Source organism: Hemicordylus capensis, chromosome 1, assembly GCF_027244095.1.
Source record: "Hemicordylus capensis ecotype Gifberg chromosome 1, rHemCap1.1.pri, whole genome shotgun sequence".
NCBI lineage: Eukaryota > Metazoa > Chordata > Lepidosauria > Squamata > Cordylidae > Hemicordylus > Hemicordylus capensis.
Genome location: NC_069657.1, coordinates 322,809,711 through 322,830,511, shown reverse-complemented (window position 1 = coordinate 322,830,511; position 20,801 = coordinate 322,809,711). Strand labels below are relative to the sequence as shown.

At 44.3% G+C, this 20,801-nt stretch overlaps 1 long non-coding RNA gene across 12 annotated transcripts in view; it reads right to left on the bottom strand.

Annotated features, from left to right (window-relative positions):
• Positions 1 to 20,801, bottom strand: part of LOC128341280 (uncharacterized) — a 563,294-nt gene that overhangs the window by 177,216 nt on the left and 365,277 nt on the right. The window contains exon 1 of one of the 12 annotated variants that reach the window (XR_008314309.1): positions 16,111 to 16,221. The exons of the other annotated variants lie outside the window; for them this stretch is intronic. This is a non-coding gene — a long non-coding RNA (uncharacterized LOC128341280). Of the gene's footprint in view, positions 1 to 16,110; positions 16,222 to 20,801 lie in introns of those variants that run through there. 12 annotated transcript variants of the gene reach the window in all.

Here is a 20,801-nt window from a genome sequence, read left to right as displayed (position 1 = left end):
ACCAAAAGGTGAGATGACAGATAGATTGATGGGCTTATACATACGCTGTGTACTTGTAGAGACCACCTTGCATCTTGTTACATAATTTTGGCTGAGACTTCACTGCCAATCTCAACTGTATCCTCACTCCATCTCCCTTAGTATGTTTGAGCATGCTATTCACATGCTCCTTTCAATAGATTGAAGCTACAGGCACAGAAGTGATTTGCTGTGAAGGTAGAGTCCATTTTTGGACTATAGACAAAGTTTTGACAATCTGTTTTTTTCTCTATTTTTCTAGTGTTTCCAGTTCCATTTAAGTCCTGAACTTACCTAGGAAAGTGCCCTAACATGTCCTTCACATACAACCTGCAAGATTCTGAAGACAAGACAGTTTATGCCAACTGTAGGACATATTTGCTTCTGGAGCACAGGATCCTTTTCCAATACACTGCAAATAATGTATTTGGTTCTCCTTCTTTATCAAAAGTGCAGCATTTTACGAAGCTTCCAATATTTCTGCTTTGGGCTTAATGCTGCCAAAGCTATTGTTCTGCAGCAGAAATGGCATGCCACCTTCCCAGTGCTGCTTGAGTGTACTCTGAATAATGGCAGGTCAGGGAATGTGGGTCTGTACTGTTACATACAGTGAATTTTGGCTGATAAAGCCATGCAGACATAATTAAGAAAACATGCCAGATAAAGTAAGGTTTGAGGGCTTTTTATAAGATAAGAATGAACCACCATAACTAGCTGAACCTAAAGCCACTGAACTTCCCTTCTTTCTCTTTGTCTCTCCAAACATCACCAATTCAGATTGTCTAGGCAGCCTTATGTATGCTTTATGCATAATGATTCTCTCCCTCCACCCCCTACCTGAACAGTTTTGCCTTTTTGACTAGTTACTGTTACCACCATTTAATAAGGCAGCTTCCCTTGGCTTTCTAATCGAAAACTTGCTTTTATCTTTCTTCATAAAAGAATTGAAATGGCTTCTTTCAGGATTCTGTAGCCTCTGGGGAGATAAGGACCCTGCGGTTAACAGGATGAGAGATTTTTGTTTAGAAATTTTTATTTAGACAATGAAAAATGACCTCTGTAAACTCAAAGCTATCTTATTTTGGGGCTTTAGGCTTCTGGCAGATAAATCAATTGGGCCCTTGGGACAGCAAAGGAAAAACCTTTGCAGTAACTATGTCAGGGCAACGCAATAGATTTGTTGTGGGGATGCAGTTGTGCTGAAGGTAGAATGCACTTAAAAATAAATATCATTTTATTTTCTATTAAATATTCAGGATTTTGGTACTATGCCTTTCAATGGCTGCAAGTAAATATTTCCTTTTTGTGATACAAAGTGTCTCTGTGTGTGTGCACGCACAAGAAATAGAAAGAGAGAGGCCCCAAACCTAAATCCATTTTCTTGGAAGCAGGCGTGTAGCTAGGGAAGAGGGGGCCGATGCCTGCCCATCTCCCTGGCGGCCCCTTGGAGTGAGGGAGTGAATGAAGAAAATGGGGAGGGATGGAGCTGGGGGCTCCTCAGGAGTTGGGTGTGTGTTTGGGGGGGAGTGAGTTCTTTGAACCCATCCACTAAATTATAGCTACACCCCTGCTTGGAAGGAAGTTCCACTGATTTCCATGCAACTAATTTACAAATAAGTGTGCTTATTAGTACAGTCTACATATGGATACATGCTCAAGTTCACATAACAAACATATATCCAAAGATGCACCTAGGTAATTTTGGAGCCTGGACCTAAAGGCCTATGGAGCCCCCTGCTGCAAGTTAAGCATCATCTTGTAACATGTAGGTTCTTGAGGGCACAAACCACACCACCCAGGACAGACTAAATATTATTTGGGGGGCCCCGGGTGGTGGTGGTCCAGGGGTAAGAGTGCTTCTGCATATATCTGTGTATGAATACGCACAATATAGCTAGCTGTAAAGCAGACTACTTTCTGCTTTATTCGATTTTCGATTTTACCATAAAATTCACTGCAAATACAATTCAACATTCCCTTAGAAACTTTTCCACTGCTTGCTGCTCTTTTGATTAAAATATCTGATGCTCCCTCCTTTTTTTGTCTTCTTGAGAGGGAGACTAAGCACCAGCTTTGGAAACTGCTCATTTTTCACAAATGATTTTAATTATGAGCCTAGCTAATACTGTGATTGTCTAAAGTACACTTTAGCAGGATACTACAATGATTTTCACACCTGTACATAAGCCTAAGAAGCTTTGCGAGTCCTCACAGCATGAATTTGCACTGCATGTTTGCTCTCAGGAAGAAGGAGTGTGGCACTTTGCTCTATGCTTTTCTACCTGCATTGTGTAGAGTGCAGGTTCAATGTGAAAAGTTATGCAGAAAGTAAATTGCAAATTTGACAAGGAAGCAAATGAAGAAGCAGATGCCTAACTGAAAGGTATTGATGTTCAGTTGCTAGTAATTTTGGCTGGTAAGGAACAACCCACATTGTTAAGAAGCCCTGGCCAGGCTTGATTTAATAGACATTTATATTCACATTTAAATATAAGGCATATTCATGAGACAGATAACAAACATGTTGACGATTTGGGTTCCATGGAACACCTTGAGGTCATCCACACAATCAAAAACTGTGTTCTACCTGAGTTTGGGAGCTGTGTGTGCTCCCTGTTTTCAGTTGTGCAGAAGCAAGGTAGAAGGAAAACCTGGGTAGCTTTTCCTCCTACCTTGCTTCCACACAACCACTTCTATCCAGGTTTTCCTCTTACCTTGCTTCCACACAACTGAAAATTGGGAGCACACACAGCTCCCAACCTGGGTAGAACACAGTTTTTGATTGTGTGAATGACCTCACTGACTTACAAACAAAGTTGCATAAAGAACAAAAAAGTACATCAGATGAAAAGATGCAAGGACCTGAAACTAAACAAGAAATTCAGGAGCTGCACAAGGATTTAATGGAAGTTTCAGAGTTAGGTAGAGAAGTGGATTTGTTATGGAGGTTTGCTTTTTGGGATATCTGGACATCCCACCCTGCACCTCTTCATATTGCTTGGTCTGGTATTTAGTGAGGTAAGCATGACAACTGTTACTAGGCACTGGGATTGAAAGGAAGAGTTCCATGGATATCAGAACCAAGGAAATAGAGTCAGGTGGAAGTTACCTGCCAAGAAAAGGGCTGGCAGAAAGGGACTTAGACTGAAGGACAGAAAACTATAACTGGTTGTACTTTCTTCAAGGCACCAAGACTTTTGTTTTGTTTGTTTTTCCTTTGTGAAATAAGACTATGGACTATGGGCTAGGAGAGCCTAGCCTGATTTTGGCTGATCGTGTAAACCACAGGCTCACAGCCCGGTGGCTTACAAGCGGTTAGCCCGCTTTTTTAGCCCTCCCCAAAGCCCAGGTTTGCGGAGCGAGTGCTCTGCAAACCTGGGCTTTCCAATCGTGATTAGCTGTGGTGCGGCTCTGCGCCATGTCTACTTACGAGAAGACCCCCAAGAGAGGAAGCGAAAGCCGCCTCCCAGCTCCGGGGGTTTCCCCAGTATGCCCTGTGTGCTCGCGCAGGGCATACTGGAGCTTCCAGGGGGGCGCGTGGCCCCCGAGCTCCCCAGCCCCCTCCGGCTCCATCACAGAGCCAGCAATCATGTGGGCGGCTGATCCGGGCACCCAGGGCTCCATCTGTGATCGTCTGCAGGGAGAGTGGGCTTAGCTTGCTCTCCCCACTTAGCTGCAAAAACCAGGTCTCACTGATCGTGAGACCCAGCTCATTATCTTTATTTTTAAAATAGTTTGATTTTGTATATTGGTGTAACATCCCATGTCTATAACATTCCACTGCTATTAAGGGCAATAGCTATTACAGGAGAACCTCGTTATTCACGGGACTGCTATTTGTGGTTCTGCGTAGCCGCAGTATGCCTAATAGACACCCATTTCCAGTTTCCACAGATATGATAGGGTTAAAACCCATGTTTCTAGAGGACTGGAAGTGACTGCTGAGGTCATATCCGCCCTCCATTTTGTCTCAAGGAACCATTTTGTGGCTTGTTTCTTCTAAAAATCAGACTTTCCCCCATGCTTTTTGCAGGTTTTGGGGGGCATTCCTGGGCACATGGAGAATACACTGAGCATGCCACAGTACGTTCTGGGCCATTTGGGGGCCATTCTTGGTCATTTAAAAAAAATCCCCCTCACCCTGGAACCTAAACCTTTTCCCCATAGCTGTGAGAGGTGTCCTTTTCCCCATAGCTGAAATGCCTGGTTAGTAACGAGTTGTTACTCAAGTTTCTGTTGCTCACTGTAGTAGGCGAGGAATGGAACCCTTGCAAATAACAAGATTCTCATGTACAGGATAGGACAACTGAAGATAAATCATGGCAGTGGAACCATCACACTGGGAACATGCCTTAGGACCAAGAGAGCTGTGCAGAGTGTCTTTGAACTGTTCTTCCATAACCCCGTGCCAAGTTCAGGGAAGTTGGCAGACAAGTGTGAGTTAGAGCTTTGGCAGAGTCCTTTCACAAACTTTCTGGAAAAGCTCAACTGAATAAGGTCATTCACACAATCAAAAACTGTGTTCTACCCGGGTTTAGAAACTGTGTATGCACCCAATTTTTGGCTGTGTGGAAGTAAGGTAAGAGGAAAACCTGGGTAGAAGAGATTGAGGCTATTCACACAATGGGAGAAAATCGGGCTAGTGGAAGCTAGCCCGATTTTCTCCCATCGTGAGAACTTCCGGGCTCGGCTCTGGGGTCACCCTCTTAAGTTGCCCTGCCCTTAAACCGGGTTTGTGGAGTGAGCGCTCTGCAAACCCAGTTTTTCTAATCATATGTTGCTGCAACGCAGCTCCGTGGCATGGCAACTCATGAATAGACCCCTGACCGGGAAGCTCAAAAGCAGCCTGCCGGCTCGGGGGTCTCTCCAGCATGCCCTGCACGCTCATGCAGGGCATGCTGGAGCTTCTGGGGGCCACGTGGCCCCCGATCCCCCCAGCCCCCGCCAGCTCTGTAACGGAGCTGGCAGACGTGTGGGAGGCCAGTTTGGCCACCCGGAAGCAGACTGCTAGGTCATCTGCAGGGAGAATGGGCTAAGCCCACTCTGCCTGCTAACCCTGCCAAGGCAGTTCCCACTGATCATGGGAACCGCCTCATTGAGGTGGGTCTCACGATCCGTGAGACCCGCTTTTGTTAGAACTGTGGGGAGAGCGGGCTAAGCCCGCTCTCCCCGCAGACGAGCGGGCAGGGAGCCCTGGGCGGCCGGATTGGCCGCCCACATGATGGCCGGTTCTGAGACGGAGCCAGCGGGGGGTGGGGGGAGCGGGGGCTGCACAGCCCCTGCAAGCCCCAGTATGCCCTGTGTGAGTGCACAGGGCATACTGGGGAGACCCCCGAGCCAGGAGGCTGCTTTTAAGCCTCCCAGCTGGGGGTCTACTCATGAGTAGGTGTGGCACGAAGCCACGCCGCAGCTACTCACAAGCCTAAAAAGCAGGTTTGCTGGAGCGCTCGCTCAGCAAACCTGCTTTTTAGCAGTGGTGCTCGAGCAGGTTCCCCGCTCAAGAACCACCAGGCTCGGCTGTGAGCCTGGTGGTTCTTACAACCAACAAAAATCGGGCTAGGTTCTCCTAGCCCGATTTTTGTTGGTCGTGAGAATCGCCCCATTATGTAGAAGCAAGGTAAGAGGAGAAGCTACCCAGGTTTTCCTCCTACTTTGCTTCCACACAACTGTAAATTGGGAGCACACACAGATCCCAAACTCAGGTAGAGCACAGTTTTTGATTGTGTGAATTACCTCAACATGTGTCTACAGCTGGGTTGACCATCAGTTTGGAGTCATGAAGCAGGGACTGCTGAAAAGAGAACAGACTCTTCAATTAACCCTTGCTAACCAGACAAAGTGGTGGTTCTCATTTTAAGCAGAAAAGAAGCAATTATCCACATTCATTCCAGCATAGAGCCCCTCCTACTTGCTGTTGCCGATGTCTCCCTTGTGTCATTTCCCCCTGTTTATTCAAATTGTGAGCCCTTATTTTTATATTTATATCCTGCTCTTCCTCCCAGGAGCCCAGAGGAAGTTTTTTATGGCTATGTTTATGGGACATCTCACATTATGGTTAATCTTCAGAAAGTTGTGCTGCGCTGCTGCCCAGAAGGACTTTAAAGGCATTCCAAAGCAGCCCTGTCACTGCACCCGGACTGCCTTTGAAGTTGCACAGCAGCCCCAGCAGATCACTTCCGTCAGCAGGGAACTATGCAGAATTTAGCCCACAGTGTTCAATGGGATTTGCTCACAGGAGAATGTTAGAGGATTACATCTTCAGACAACAATGGCTCCTTTTGGCATTACAACTCTAACTCAAGTTGACACCAAATTTTTACCTAAAATAAAATTTGAAGTTTCTTTCAGGAAGGGAGATTTTCTCTCAGTAAAACAGATTTAGTGAGACGGGCAAAATTTCTCTGAGGGAATCTATATATAATCCACTCCTACTACTAAAGGTAGAGTGTGCCGTCAAGTTGATTTTGACTCCTGGTGCCCACAGAGCCCTATGGTTTTCTTTTGGTAGAATACAGGAGGGGTTTACCATTGCCATCTCCTGCACAGTATGAGATGATGCCTTTCAGCATCTTCCTATGTCGCTGCTGCCTGATGTAGGTGTTTCCCATAGTCTGGGACACAAAGTCCGGGACACATTCCAGTGGGGATTCAAACCAGCAACCTTCTGCTTGTTTGTCAAACGTAGATGACCCTATCCACCCCCAGCATAGTAGTTCCAGTCACTGCTGCTGGTGTCTATCTTATGTTTCTTTTTAGATTGTGAGCCCTTTGGGGACAGGGAGCCATCTTATTTATTTATTATTTCTCTGTGTAAACTGCCCTGAGCCATTTTTGGAAGGGCGGTATAGAAATTGAATTATTATTATTAATATTAATATTAATATTAATAATAATAATAATAATAATAATAATTTCCCCGCTTCTCCACTTAAGGGGATGGTGACGACAACAACTACTACTACCACTACTATTACTTATATACTGTTTTTCAACAAAGTTTCCAAAGGAGTTTACATAAAAAATAAAGAATAAATAAATATGATGGTTCCTCGTTCCCAAAAGGCTTACAATCTAAAAAGGAAATATAAGGTAAACACCAACAACAGCCGCTGGAGGGGTGCTGAGTGGGGGTTGGAAAGGGCCACTTGCTCTCCCCCTGATAAATATAAGAGGATCACCTCTTTGGTGCCTCTTTGTTCAGTCAGGTTTACATTAGATTTTACTCAAAGTGAGTTTAGAAGTAAATATGGAAGTTCTGCCTAAGCTAAAATACTTGAAGGATTAGGCAGGGAGATCAGAAGAGTTTCAGTAAGGCCAACAAAATTTATCAGAGAGGTTGTGTGCGTTCCTATTTTTAACCATGAAGAAGGCTCTTAAAATAGCATAAATTAATCTTTTAAATGAAAAATGAATTTACAGCCAACCATAACTCAAAGTATTTGGAAGATACTAAGGGTATTCTCACACACAGGCCAGCATGTGAAGCACCGGGATCTGTGTGGATCCTGGTGCTGCCCACCCGCCTGACCCAGCTTTTATCCCCGGCTTTTAGCCAAGGTTAAGAACCCAAGTGTGCCCTTAACCCCAGTGCCAGGGCTGTGTGTGTGCTCGGACTGCTTGCAGCCCGAGCAGACACAGAGATGGGTACCTAGAGAGCCTGTAACATGGGGATATTCCCCAATGCAGTGCATTGCAAGATATGTTGAGGCTGGGATGCATTGTCCTGGCCTCCGGAGATCCATGCTGCATGCAAAAGTGTGGAGTATGTGGGAGCATGTTCTGCGCTTCCCACCACTGTTTACGGATTGCCTGGGTGGGGGGTAAGTTTGATGCAGCCTTCAACCCACCCTCCCCGCCTCCTGGTCACCTTTTAAATGTGGTGATTCTCTTTATTTAGCAGGGAGAGAGTAATTGGCCCTATCCACCCCCAGAACAGTACCTCCAGTGACTGTTGCTGGTGTCTATCATGTTTCTTTTTAGATTGTGAGCCCTTTGGGGACAGGGATCCATCTTATTTATTTATTATTTCTCTATGTGAACCGCTTTGGAACCTTTTGTTGAGAAGTGGTATATAAATATTTGTTGGTGGTGGTGGTCATGTGACTACCATTACTGTTCTGTTTTTAATTCTGAAAATGCATGTTTTGTAAACCTCCTAAAAAAAGTGCTAGAATGGAATTAAGAATCTGATGGATTTCAGAAGGGATAAAGGATGCCTAATTTATATAAGGAAGAGATCTGGTCTTGTGGTAGCAAGCATGACTTGTCCCCTTAGTTAAGCAGGGTCTGTCCTTGTTGCATATGAAAGGGAGACTAGAAGTGTGAGCACTGTAAGATATTCCCCTAGGGAATGCAGCCACTCTGGAAAGAGCATCTTGATTCCAAGTTCCCTCTCTGGCATCTCCAAGATAAGGCTGAGAGAGATTCCTGCCTGCAACCTTGGAGAAGCTGCTGCCAGTATGGGTAGACAATACTGTGCAAGATGAACCCATGGTCTGACTCAGTATATGGCAGCTTCCTATGTTCCTATGATCCATTTTCCCTAGACGCTGTTTTATGTGTTTCTTTAAATAATTGTTTTAAAATGCAAAAAGCATATAACTTTTCCAGCATAATTTTTGTTAAATATTAATATTTATTTTTCTAACAATAACCAAAAAAATTTCTATCAATATTTGGCTTTTGTATGAAATGTTGTATTTGTCTATAGTGGGCCAACATCTTGGTTCATGTCCACATAACTCATCCTTTAGTCATAGACTGATGTGACATGAAGTAATAGAAAGTGATACATTGCTTGAATTTAAAGAAACATGGACTATTTCTGGATCTGCTGTGCAGTATGAGATCTGTATCAGATTTGAAACAAAGCTAACCAAGCAAACAGAGCAATGAGATATCTATAGCATCCATTAATCAGTATATAGTATGCTTTCTTTTACCATCTACTTCTATTTGCTCTGTGAAATTTGAAGCAAAGACATACATCCAAGGTAACCCTCATGGTCATTTACAGTGTTTCTCACTGTGTTGCTCTTTCATACACCACCAGGGAATCCATCTTCCCTCAGCTAAAGGTATTCCACTTTAGCCTGAAACTGTTAGTGATGACGTGAACTATACACACAGCATCAAGGGATGCATTCTTTTTGATGTTATAACTATTTCTAGCATTGTATGTTGTCATCGTTTTGCCATAGTTTTATTTATTTATTTGTTTGTTTGTTTGTTTGTTCAGTTTCTATACCATCTTTCATAAGACATCCCAAGGCGGTTTACAAAACTACAGTAAAACTCAATTTTTAAAAAAACCACATTTAAAAACCTTAAAATCAGTTAAACAATAAAAACCATAAAACACCAAAAAAAACCCAAACCCACCCCCAAACCAACCAACCAACCCACCAACCAACCAACACCAAACCATTAAAAATACAAGCAGAAGCAGGAAAGCTGAGAGACCCAGCAGCCCTTAAGGGGTAGACGTCTGAACAAATAAAAAGGCCTTTCGTTATTTTTTAAAAGCAGCCACAGATGTCAAAGAGCAGACATTCACTGGGAGAGCATCCCAGAGCCTGAGGGCAACAACAGAGAAGGCCCTGTCCAGCATGCACAACAATTTGGCCTCTCTCCATGTCAGCACACAGAGCAAAGACCCCTGTGACAACCTTGTTGGGTGGGCAGAAACCCTTGGGAGGAGATGGTCCTTCAGGCATCCAGGATCCAAACCATTAAGGGCTTTAAAGGTAAAAACCAGCACCTTGAATTGGATCTGAAAACAAATTGGCAGCCAGTGCAGCTCTTTCAAAATAGGTGTAATATGTTCCAACTTCCAAGTAAGCAGTTCCATAGAATACCCTGGCAGCTGCATTCTGCACCAACTGAAGTTTCCAAATATTCTTTAAAGGCAGCCTCATGTAAAGTGCATTTCAGTTATCCAGCTGTGACATGACTAAGACATGAGTAACCATGGCCAGATCTGCCATATGGCAAAACTATTCTGCATGAATTAATAGTTTGTTTCTGGACTAAGATTCAGTTCAGTTGGTTTCTTCATCAGATCATATAAGTTGTCATCAAATAGTCTCAAGAGGTGAACGGTTAGCTCTGTGTGTGTGTGTGTGTGTGTGTGTGTGTGTGTGTGTGTGTGTGAGAGAGAGAGAGAGAGAGAGAGAGAGAGAGAGAGAGATTGTATGCGCAACAAACATATGCATGCACAGACTGGCAGCAAGGTAAGAGGGAAACCTGGGTAGAAGTTATTGTGTGAAATCAAGGTAGAGGAAAAAGCTACCCAAGTTTTCCTCCTACCTTGCTTCCACACAACCAAAAATTGGAAGCCCTCACAGCTCCCAAACCCAGGTAGAAAGCACTTTTTCATTATGTGAATGACCCCTCTATATCACAGAAAATAGCCAGGGGTGCTAGATGGAGTGAGGGACTAGAGCATGCGTATGGTGCTTAACTAACAGGACTGTTTACTTAGGGTAGCTTAAATAACTATTTGAAGATGCTTTTGGCCTGCATCCAATAATATTAATGATAGAGAAAATCCAAACCAACAAGAAAGCTTTGGGCTCTCGGAAGACATAATTCCTATGAGTATAATCCACAGACCTCATAAAGACACCGTCTGTGCTCAAAAAGGAATCAAAAACAGTGCTCAAATAATGGGACTAAAAGGGGATCCAGAGCCATTAACTTTTGTTCTGGCCTATTTAGCTACCATTTTTGGATGGCTATGGGGGAAACTGATTTGTCTAAAGAGGGGCGTGAATCAGGGGGTGAGGTTTGAGGACTGCTTTACCCTTACTGTTTCCACTGTAATTCAAGTACTGGCCAAAGCAATGCTGGAGGAAGATTATATTCTTGTTGAGCTCAGGAAAAGAGCTAGGAATTGTTATTGCAGACAAATATCTGTAGTTGTTCACCACAGGCTATTTGCATTTTGTGCTGGAATTACTAAACAGTTCACCCAGACTTCGTGGGCAGACAAGCTGTAGCCACACAAAACATGAAGATGGTGTCCAGGAGTCATATTACACAAATTAAAAATGTCCTAACTTGTTCTAACAAAGTAGAAATACAGATCAACATTCTGTATTAAGAAACAGACTTGAAAGTAGATTAATTCCAGATAATGCTGAGAAACACAGCTTGTGGGGATGAGACACTTAAAGAAGGGACCTGGGTTGACCTGGAAATAGAATTCCAGGGCTGAATTCCAGGGTTAGCCACCAAGGGTTGTCAAAGACTGGTATCAATGAAAGGCTAGTAATCAGCCATCAGATAACAAGCTTCTAAAAATCATATAGAGGCCTGAACTCATCCTGAATTGCTCTCCAGGGAGAGTGACTGCCCTCAAGGCAGGCTGGTAGAAGTCCAGACCCAGCGGCTCCAACATGTCATGTACTGTACTATACTACTACTTTGACTGTGCATTTGTGTGCTGACAACCAATTTGAGCCAAATGTAGCTGACAGTGTATTATGCAAACAAAAGCCAAGCATGTTGCAAGCCATTATCAAATAGAACATTTTTTTTACATATGTTAGAAGCCAATATGTATGTGGAAAGAAAGATACCCTACTATCCTGAAAAGTGTAACAAGAAATTGCAACCTAATGGATGTATCATTGCAAGCATTAGTACCTGGGAATAGGTTTCCCAAAGTCTGAACTGCAATTTCATGGTCACTAAAATGTCTGAAATAGCCCCTTCCATATATAAAGAGCTATGCCTTCTTTCTTAACAAGGGCATAATAATTTCTGCATTAATTCATGCATGTCAGAAAGCAAGAACCCCATTTTTTAAAAAGCATGTAACTCTCATGGATGTTAACAAGAAATGCCACACCACAATTATGTTAAAAGGGCTAGTCTTGTACTCAGAAAGATCTCAGCATCTCATTACCTAAAATATTAATAATCTGTGGTCTGGATAGTAATGGAATGCTTTTCTAGTACAAGGTTTAAAAAAACAACACATCTCTGTACAGTATCTTATAATCAGAGCCACATATCCTATAGTTTCTCTTACATATAATCATTAATTTTAGTTGGGCTGAGTTACTGAGTAAAATAAATGCTCTGCATTTATATTATTGGTCAGCAACTACTGGAACTGGAACTGAGGAGCTGTATGTGCTGTGACCTGCTGCCCCTCATGGTGAGCAGCCAGAACTTTAGCCTGAGACTACCACAGAAATAAAAGGCTTCCAGGCTCTGGAGTGGCCCTGTCCCAAGGAAGGACTATGGAGGTTTTCCTGTTTGAGATAGGACTTTGCCTGAGCAACAAGATCTCTTTGAATCTAGTGCATTCCTGTTTGTGACTCCTGCCTTTGGGCTTGACTCCTGGGTTGCTTCTTGGTCCTGACATTTGACCTGGACTGCTCAGTTTGACTCCTTGTGAAGACTCCTGGCTTGGATCCTTGTTTCTCAGCCCTGACTTCTGGTTTGATTGTGTCTCAGTCCTGAATTCCTCAGTTTCAAGTCAAGTCAAGTTTTATTTACAGCCCTAGACTAAACAATCCATACATGCAAAAGGCAAAACAAATTTATAAGAAACTCTATAGATTCTCATTATACATCTTAAAAGCAATATAGCAAAATTTAGCTACGGAGTTAAAAATTAAAACATCCTCATCAGAAAGTAGAAATTTAACAAGTTGTCCAGCAGATTGATCCGTCTGTTTACAGACCAAAGGTAAAATTAAGTGCTCCCTTGATTACCTATGTATTTTACAAGATAAGAGAATATGCTCAATAGATTCTATTTCCCCACTGCTGCATCTACAGTAGCGTTCTTCCAGGGGAATACCACTGTATCTCCCAGCTAATAGTGCAAAGAGAAAAGAATTTGTTCTTGCCCTTGTAAATGCCCACCGAAATTTGCTGAGTGTAATATGGGACAAATAATTCGCTGGTGAAAGATCCCGTCTAGTTCTTACTCCTTTGAAGAATTCTGTTAAAGAGGCCCAGTTATTTTGTAATTCAATATCTGTCAAACACTGCTTCACTATTCTTTTAGCATTTACCAAGTCTTACTCCAGCAGCTGTTCAGGGTCTATTCCTAGGGTAGCAAGCTTTTTGCTAACTACAGTGCACCACTGCGGTTGTGGATTTATCAATAGAAACTGAGTAATTAGGCCCACTGAACATAGGTGGACTCTCAACCAAAAACAAATAATTAAAAGTCAGGCACAAGATTCTATCTTTATGAGGCTGGCCTCCATATGCAATATTACATTTTAGGTGCATCTCATAGTACTGAAGATAGCTGTCAAAAAACCTGATTGAATTCTTTCTAGCATATCAAAGTTCACATAAGGTTCCAGTTAGATCTCATATAAAAGCTGAGGGATAACCTTTGCTGAATATAGTTTTAAAGCCACAGGAATAAAACCTGTTCCCTGCGTTCTGAAAAATCTGTTAATTGCCACCACACTACGTTTTGCTGAATCAGCTACCATTCTCATGTGTGCCGCTTTCCCAGCATTTTGTTGAAAAACCACCCCAAGATATTTTATTTGATTGACCTGTTCTAATTTATGGCCATCCAAGGTCCATATAAATTTCCTTGCTTTATTTTTAAAGCACATAATTTGTTATAGTTGATCTGCAAATATTCCTCTTGGCAATATGACGTTAGAACATCTAAAGCTCTTTTGAGCCCAACCCTGGTTTGGGATAAAATAACCGCATCATCTGCGTACATCAGGATCAGGATCATTTTATTGGCTAATTTAGGTGCATGGTTATCAAAATTTTGCAGCCGTTTAATCAAACAATTGATGTAAAAATTAAATAAATAAGGGGCCAACACACACCCTTGCCGCACACCTTTCTCCGCTGGAATTGAATTGGTGAAATTGCCAGCAGTGTCTAAGCATACTCTTAAAGAGGAGTTCTCATGGAGCTCCTCAGTTTGATGCCACATTTACTCATAACTCCCAGTTTGACTCCCTGAATTTGGTCCTGACTCCACTCCTCAATCCTCAACCTTGGCTTAACTCCTCTGGTTTGGCTTCAGCCCTTGCTTCTTGTCCCAACTTCTAGCTTTAGTTTTGGTTGGCTCTTGGCTTGACTCCAGCTTTCTCCCCAGTCCTGGTTTTTGACTCTTGGTTCCTCTGCAGTTATTTGTACAGTACTAGAACTGAAATAACCTATATGGTTTCATTATAATACAGCACTTTATTTTTCTGTGTGCTTTTGACTGTCCCATTGAAAATTCATCTAAGTTCCATACAAATCCTGAACGCTTGAAGAAAGTGTGGAAAGACCCCAAAAGTCTCCACTTCAGAGCAAAACAGCTGTGCAATCTCTTACTTTTTCTCTCTTGACTTTGCCGAGCTCTAGGGAACTCCTTGAAAAGGAAGCTAAACCCTGACAAGGAATCTAAGCTCTCCACCCAATACGGATGACTAACCAGAGCCTTGTCCTACCCCTACCTCCAGCCTTGTCTACAAATTACATTGGCGGGGAAGGGGAGGGGCAACATTTACAGAGAGTATATAAAAGGACCTTGCCTAAGTGATAATCATGGGGAGAGACTTCTGAGTTCTTCAAACTCCAGGATTGCTTGGGAGTTTCCATGGGTTGCATCTTGTGGGCTAGCTTAAGGTCTACAGTCACTTAAAACCAGTCTTTTGCAGTTTTGTCTGAGCTGTAATTAATACATATGAGGGTGAAAAGCACATCATACTTTTGATGCTCATGGAATTCAACTGAGTCAGACAACTGATCCATCTAGCTCAGTATTGTCTATATTAGCTGGAAGCAGCTCTCCAAGGTTTCAGTCAGGAGTCTCCCCCAGCCCTAATTGGAGATGCTAGGGATTGCAAGACAAAAATGTAAACTTGTGATAATTCAGCTGAACTCTAGTCTAGTCTAGAGGGACCAATACAAATACACACATTGATGGGTTCTCTTAAAAAAAAAAAGTTTCTTGGCAGTATTAGTGAATATCAGTTTGTATATGAGATATAGAGGCTGTTCTCACAACCAGCCTAACCCAGCCTGGGGCAGCCCAGCCAGGATTAATCTGGAACGTAGGAAGCTGCCTCATACTGAGTCAGACCACTGGTCCATCTAGCTCAGTATTGTCTACACAAATCCGCAGGGGCTTCTTGAAGGTTACAGGCAGGAATCTCTCTCAGCCCTGTCTTGGGGGTGCCAGGGAGGGAACTCAGAACCTTCTGCATGCAAGCATGCAGGTGCTCTTCCCAGAGCAGTCCCATCCCCTGAGGGGAATATCTTATAGTGCTCACACATGTAGTCTCCCATTCAAATGCAAACCAGGGCAGACACTGCTTAGCAAAGGGGACAAGGTCAGCTCTCCTCCCCACCTGCCTAACCCTCTTAAAAAACCCGGCTGTTAGCCGAGGCTAAGGGTGTGCTTGCAACCTTACCCTGGCTACCGTGTGTCTCCTCAAGGTGAGTTCAGCCCAAGGAGACACAGAGACGGGCGCATAGAGCACCCATTTGATGGGACCTTCCCCCCACCCCCTCCCAAGCCCACCCTTGGCGATCGTGAAAACTGTCTCATAGAGTGGATTTGTACATTGTACAAATTATTATTGTGGCAATATGATTTTAAACAACGTATGTAAAACAACAGTAAGAGTGCATCCAAGGACATCTCTGCTAGTCATTTCACTTGCTTTAAAATATGAAGAACTCTATAACAATAAATATAAAATGCAATAAGACTTGTGAATGGGAAGTGTGAAAAAGAGCTATACAAATGAAAATGAGTGAAAAATGAATCCAGGGAAATAGACACCCCAATATATATCTAGGAGCAGACCATCTTCTTCTATATCCATACAGTCATGAGAATAATAATGTGCTCGTTTTTCCAATCCAAGTAGCTACTGAAGATCGTAATGATTTTAGTCTGATAATACAAGCTGGAAAGCCGCTTGGAGACTGTCAGCTCCCAGTGAGTGCAGGATCACTGTGCCACTGCATACAGATATAGTGGAGACAGATAAAAGAAGAAACCAAAAGAGAAAGTGGAAGAAGACTAGGAAGCTATTCACACAAGCAGAAAACAAGGTGACTCACTGAAAGCAGACAGAACCCTATTTTTACCTCATATCAAACAGACGGGTACATGCTGCAGACTCGGCAGGGAGTGTGAGCGACAGACGATTAACGTTTTAAGGTTTGTCAGCCACAGGTAGCATTGTTGGTCCTCCAGCCCCACCCCTGGAAACAGCAGCTCCGTGAGTGGACAGGGCAAGCACGTGACCCAAGGAGACCACTCAGAGGGCTCCAAGCTGCAGTCCCTCTTTGCTGCTCCCTGATTGGTAGCCTCAGTTAACCCTTTCCTGGCAACTGCAGCACTGTCAAAGGCACTGAACTCCATCCTAATGCCCCAAACTCCCTGCTCACAAGAAGACAGGAGAAAGAAGAGAGCACCTGCAGCTGCAGCTGCCAGCAAAGGAATAGCCAACATGAACACACACAAACCCCAACACACAACCCAGATCCAGCAGATGCCCCCTGGAGCAGTTGCCAGATGCCGGTGAGAGCAATCGCAATATAATGGGACCCGAACCAGTCCATATCCCTTATTGTGGAGCACCTAGGGGCACCACACTGCATTCTACGACACCCCTTTCCCCCCGACGTGAAGCTATACATTTGCTGCAATCCTCATTATTCTCTATGAGGAATTCAAAAATACTTTAACAATTCACCAATAATCAGAGGAGTGTCCAATTGCCTTGGGATTTTTTGGGTGGTAGGCACCCCTATCTGTCTACCACCCACCCTGCTTTTGTGCCCCTAGGTGCTCCACAATAGGGGATATGGACTGGTTTGGGTCCCATTATACTCTATGAGAAAAATAATTAAAAATATTTCAAATATTCATAAAAAATCATAGGGGTGTCTGATTGCTTCAAGGTTTGCATGGTTGTTGGCACCCATAGGTGCTCCACAATAAGGAATAATGGTCTGGTTCGAATCCCATTATATCCTATGAGAAAAAAATAAAAATAATTTTCAAAAATTCACAAAAAATCGTACGAGTGTCCAATTGCTTTCAGGTTTGGGTGACAGGTACCCCTGGGTTCCAGCTACCACCCTAGCTACTTTTTGAGACCCAAACCGGTCCAAACCAGTTCGGTTCGGATCCGAACCGAACCAGGGGGTGGTTCGGACAAAACCAAAACCGAACCACCCCCTCCTGATTCGGACCCGGTTCGGATCCGAACCAAACTGGGCAAACCGGTTTTGTGCACATCCCTAGCTGATCGTGAGAAGCACCCCCTAGTCTCATAAGTTGCATTCCTTCCCTTGAATACGAATTGCTTGCCTCAGGCAAATTAACAGCAACATCTTTTCTTCTCTCAAGTTTTAGAGTTTTGCCCCCATAATAGACTGGGAATTCTCTCCCACTGTATCCTCAAACCAAGGTGGGCTAGTCATTTGCTGGTTATCTTCTCAGGCTGGACATTCAGCCTTGCAAATGAGCAGCCTGTGTGGCCCAAGTTAAAAGCTGGGCTCTGCACTTCTTGGCTGGTAGGACGCCAAAATTAAACTTTGCCTAGAGTGCCAAAAAGCCTAGGGCTGGCCTTGCAGCGTACCAAACACTCGTTTGGCATTATGTATGAACCAGCCCCTGTAAGTGAAGCCTCTTTCCTTTACAGCACAACATTTACAACATAAGTCTCACTGAAGTGTGTGGAACTTCACACACAAGAGAATATGTGTGGCTTCTTGGATGAGACATGTGCAAGTAAGTATCTCAGTGCACCCACTGTGACGGAGGGAGCATACATTAACCATGGCAATACTCCTAAAAAAATTACTGTGCAAGAAAAGAACTTCAAGACCAGAGTCTTCAAACTGCAGGGTAGGCTTGTGTGTATGTTACTTTGTCAGATTTCAGAGGCAGAAGTATTATATTTTTATTTTACTACATTAGGGGACTGGAGAACTCTTGATGCTGACAGAACACTTTGTGTATTATTTACCACCAACAAGGGAGACTCTGTCAAACCAGAATTCACAAGAGCAGGAGCTGACTGAATTCATGGCATAGTGTGGGAAAATTACCTCAGCACAGTCTACATTGCTGATTGTTCCTTGTGCTGACATTTCTGATGCCCTGAAAGTTGCTGTGTTCACATCCTCTGCTCCTAGTGTCAAAGAACACTCTCAATCTTCACATGCCAAGATGAGGAAAACCTCCTGCAATGCCCAAAAGACCCAACTCCTGTCAAATATATTCATTTAACACCAGCAGTCTGGGTTTTGGAACTGGAGTCTTAAAGAGAGTGTTAGGAGGGGAGGAAAAGGCAACTGCTTTGGAACAAAAGCCTCTGCTGTCACTTTCCAAAGGCTGAATTTTTATTTTATTTATTTTACTGTGATTATGACAAAGTATTCCCCACCCCCACCCCACTTGTAATAGCAGAGAATTAAAATGCTGCATGTCTCATGCCGAATAAAGATATGCATGGTCATACCTTGGATAAACTGCTCATCTTTGCATACACACTGCTCTTCAGCAGATCAGTGTCATTTTGAGTTATCATTCAAGTGTTAATTTGCTACATTCAAGTTGTTATGTTTTACTAGCATAAGCATAAGAGGCAATATATACTAGTTCAAGTCAAGTCCTCTCAGTTCCTTCTCCTTGTATATTTGTACCCCAGTCTGTGCAGCCATGTCCAGCAATAAAAGGTTAATATATTTTAGTGTGAGGAAGAACAGACCCAAAACACTAGCTGCTGTGCCACAATAGCTAAAGCAGCATCTAAGCCCCCAAAGCCTCTTGTCATAAATTGCCAGTGCAATTTATGACACTGGCTTTACAGGGACAAACAGCTCCACATGCCAGCAACAGCTACACACCCTTGACAAATTCGCACATACATTTTGCTGAAAAGAATAAACAAACATATTCAGCTTGTGAGTGATGCTTATACTAAGTTACCTAAAGTATCCTATTTATCAAACACATTTGCAGTCAAAATGGTGGAAGTGCTCGAGCGCCTATTTGATTCTTATGAGCCACTTGGAGAAATCATTACTGTAACACTGCACAAATAATCTGCTAAGCCCCTCTAAGTCAGTTGGAATATTGTCCCAACTGACCCTGTAACAGAAGCTGTAAACCAATCGAGTCAGCTCTTTCCCATTCACTTGGCTGGATTCCCCACCCCCCACATTCCAGATCCTGAAAGAAATTTTGCTGAAAATAATGGTAGAAAATTTTCACACTCTTTTGCCAATTAATTCTGTCTTATAGACTCATACCGTAGGCCATTCTCACAGAATTGCTGATTCTCACAGAATTGCTGATTCATATCGTAGGCTATTCTCACAGAATTATTTTAAGTGCTGATTGCAAATTTGGTTTGATTTGCTGTAGAGTAAAATGACATGTTACATGAAACATATATTTAATGTTTGTTTCTTTTAAACTAAATAGCAGCTGTATCAGGCCCCTGTGGATGTGGATCACAGCACTGAAGAGGTCTAACCCTAACCCCTGTCATGGTCCTAATCTGGATTGGGGCCCTCCATGGCTGCTACATGCTGTGGGGCAGGGGAAACTCCAATGGGCACCCATAGGGACATTTTTCATGGCAGATAGTAGCTAGGGAGTAGGGATGTGCACAGCTTTGGAGCCAAATTGGTTCAGATGAGGTCCAAACCAGTTTGGCAGTGCCAGTGGCGAAGCAGTGTACAAGATATTTAAATATGAGGAGAGCAGGTCATTACCAGCTGTGGCAGCGCTCCCCCCACCCCAAAACCCATGCGTGGCAGTGGGATGCACATGGCATCTGCACATGCCGCGGGTGCCATTTCTGTGCTCACCATGGTGTTGCTAACCATGCAAATGGCACCTATGCATGTGTGGATGCAATGTGCATCCTGGCACCATGCACACGTTCTTGAGGGAGTGCTGTTGCTGCAGGAAGCTGGATGCAGGAGTAACCTGTTCTTCAGTACATGCTTAATATAACCTGTAGTTTGATTCCTAAGAGCAGTCTTGATTGGCAGTCGGCCTGATCCCTCTCTAGGTTCAGAGAGCTCTGAGACACATACAGGGGTATGCATTAGTGATGTGCACGGTCCGGAGAAGTCCGGACCGGCACCGAAGGGGGGCCTTGTTTTTAGGGCGGGGAGGGCTTGCTTAGCCCTCCCGCCTCCTTGCCCCTGCCAGCGCCCGTATTTTCCAGTATAGGGGCGCTGGAAACCAGCCACCCCCCCGCTGCCGCCGCGGCGAAAGAACTCCCAAAGGAACTGCCAGCCCTCCCTCCCTCCCTCCCAGCTAGCTGCCCGCCCGCCCGCTCACCCGCTCACCCGATAGGAAACGAGAGGAGCTCCGGCACAGAGCTCCTCTCGTTTGGAAGGCCTCCGGCATAATGGTGTTTTGCGCGCGCGCGCGCATGCGCGCGCCACAAAGCACGCTGTTTGCCGGAGGCCTGGTCTACCCGCCGGGAAAGGGCCGGGTAGACCGGGCCTCCGATCGCTGGGTAGACCGGGCCTCCGGCGATCGGAGGCCCGGTCTACCCGGCCCTTTCCCGGCGGGTAGACCGGGCCTCCGGCGAATGGCGTGCTTTGTGGCACGCGCATGTGCGCGCGCGCAAAACACCATTATGCCGGAGGCCTTCCAAACGAGAGGAGCTCTGTGCCGGAGCTCCTCTCGTTTCCTATCGGGTGAGCGGTGAGCGGGCGGGCGGGCAGCTAGCTGGGAGGGAGGGAGGGAGGGCTGGCAGTTCCTTTGGGAGTTCTTTCGCCGGTGGCAGCGGGGGGGCGGC